We start from the raw sequence: 2,500 nt of genomic DNA, 5'->3' as shown, positions 1-2,500 counted from the left end.
GGACAGGTGAGGGAGGTCAGGGGATCATGGGAAATGTAGTCCTTGGGTCACAGAGAGAGAAAGACATGGGGAAAACAGACAGGGCCGTGACACTGATCAGTTAAAATAGCATTTAAACTAGAGATGCACGATAAATTATCATCCATATCAGTATCGGCCGATAAATGGTCGTTTTAATGTTATCGGTATCGGCCGATAAATGGTAACAAAATTTAGGCCGATATATTATAGCCAATAAATGATATATAATTTCCTTAGTAGTTTAATCTAATGTGGTGTGCCGACAGCTAACGTTAGTGGCTAATTACGTACTAATTTAAGAGTTATATTAAACATGAATTACCTTAGCTAAATCCCCAGGAACATCAGAAACGCCGGGTTATTAAAGTAACACGATTATAAGTCCTAGCTTCACCACACACTCAAACTGTGAGGCGTCTCAGCTTTCCTCGTGGATCTGCAGCACAATGACTTCACCTGAGCCCTGATCTTTATTAGAAACTAAGAGGGGGAGAAAGTTCATACAATTGATAATTCTATACTAACGTTACACTAAAAATAAACACGTCGCTAACTAGCTTAGCCACTAACGTTAGCTGTCGGCACACCACATTAAACTACTGATATAACTCAATATATAGAGCTTAAATCCTTTGTTCCGCTTGCTTGTTGGAGCAGGAGACCTGGCGTCAGCGATGCGGTGAACATTGTTAATGCTTATATTTGGCAGATCTTTGACATCTTGTGAACGCTGACATTTTGTGTGGTGTGTGAGCAAACCGGAAACTGACATCCCGACTTCTGGCGACAGCGGACGTTCGTAGCTACGCATGTGCACAGGGCCTATTCAGCACTATATACATTCAATAAGGGAATCTTGTGTATATATGAAGAGTTTGCTTCCAAAATGAGATAACTCCGTTTTTAAAATTGTTGAAAAATCATATTTTTTATTGCGCACTCAATTAATATCAATCAAACTGCAGTTGGTTGGTTTTGATTTAAGCCATAATAACTAGGGATGTAACGATTCACCGTGAGCCGGTTGAAAATCGGTTATAATGAGTGACGATTCAATTCGGTTGAGGCTTGAACTGAATCGCAATACATTCTTTGAACAGCAGGGGCCGCTATTTTCACTGCAAACCTAAACGTGGATGCTGATATTTCTTAAATGCAAAAAAATCCAAGAAAAGCACAGACAGAATTAGTTTGTTTACATTAAAGAGACTTTTTCTATTATTAATTTGTTATAAAATCGCAGTTTACTTTTGTTATTTGAAATAAAACATTATTTTATTATGCAAAGAAACGTAAAGCATTTAAGAAATAATGCAAGGGAAGTTGTTCATTTCTAATTTGTTTCAACTCATTTTTTAAAAATAAATCGTGAGTAAATCGTGAATAAATCGCATCGTGAGATCAGAATCGAGAATCGCATCGCATCGTGAGCTGAGTGAATCGTTACATCCCTAATAATAACTAAAAAAATACAGCTACTAACACAATAAAACATGATCACATAATAAAAACATGATTTTATTACAAGTGCGCCGGTGGAATGCACGACAGCCTGGCGTCGGTCTCACAGCGCTGCGCGGGTCTATCGCTGGCACACGCTGAAGAGACGGAGGTACTCGACTGTTACCCACCAGAAGAAACCCAAGAGTCAAGATAAGAGCCTCTCTCTCGATCATGTTTCTTTAGTTTCATTCATTCATTGCTCTGTTTTAACTGCATTTTGATTTTGTATTACTCTACATGCCTTTTATTTCAAATGGAAAATCAATGTTCAATGAATACAGTTCATGTACATTCACTGCATCTCTAAACAAAATGAGATGGAAAAATCAAATAGTGTGTGTGTGTGTGTGTGTGCGTGTGTGTGTGTGTGTGTGAGAGAGAGAGATACACATCTTTGTCTTCAGTTTCTCTTCCTCTGATAATATATAACAGGAGGAAACGTTACCCTGCCTTGTTCCGCTGGAATTTACAATTATCATCATTACGCAGTCAAAATCACTGGTGCACTGTTTGTCCTCGACCAATCACAAGTCTTTCTGCTTATCGGCGACAGAGAATGCTTTACTAATGTTCACACAAGAGCTTGAGGTCTGATAATTATAAATCCGTGTGGAAGGCATAATATGACAAATAAATGTTTCAATCCAGAAAACAGATCAGACTGTGATCTCTGACGCTGAGCGAGTCAGGACTGCATGGGAATCTCTGTTAGCCTTCCCAGAATTCAACGCTGCACCAATGATTCAAGACAAATTCAGTATTATGACGGTTGTTCTTTTATATCCCTTTCAGCACCTTCATTTTTAAGAGTGTAAAGTTAAAAAAGCAAAAGAAGTTTTCTGAAAAGTGTGTGCTGTGTGAGTGTGTGTGTTTGTGTACTGTCATGTTTGTGTGTGTGTGTGTGTGTGTATGTGTGTGTGTGTGTTTGTGTACTGTCATGTGTGTGTGTGTGTGTGTGTGTGTGTGTGTGTGTGTG

General features: G+C 38.7%; 1 protein-coding gene across 6 annotated transcripts in view; it reads right to left on the bottom strand.

Annotated features, from left to right (window-relative positions):
• The window catches only part of LOC130551688 (A disintegrin and metalloproteinase with thrombospondin motifs 20), a 56,721-nt gene that overhangs the window by 24,990 nt on the left and 29,231 nt on the right, over positions 1-2,500 (bottom strand). The gene's annotated exons all lie outside the window — the stretch shown is intronic.

The sequence above is a fragment of the Triplophysa rosa genome, linkage group LG3 (genome assembly GCF_024868665.1).
Source record: "Triplophysa rosa linkage group LG3, Trosa_1v2, whole genome shotgun sequence".
NCBI classification, from domain to species: Eukaryota; Metazoa; Chordata; class Actinopteri; order Cypriniformes; family Nemacheilidae; genus Triplophysa; species Triplophysa rosa.
The sequence above is the reverse complement of the archived record's forward strand: the minus strand, read 5'-3'. Positions and strand labels throughout refer to the sequence as shown.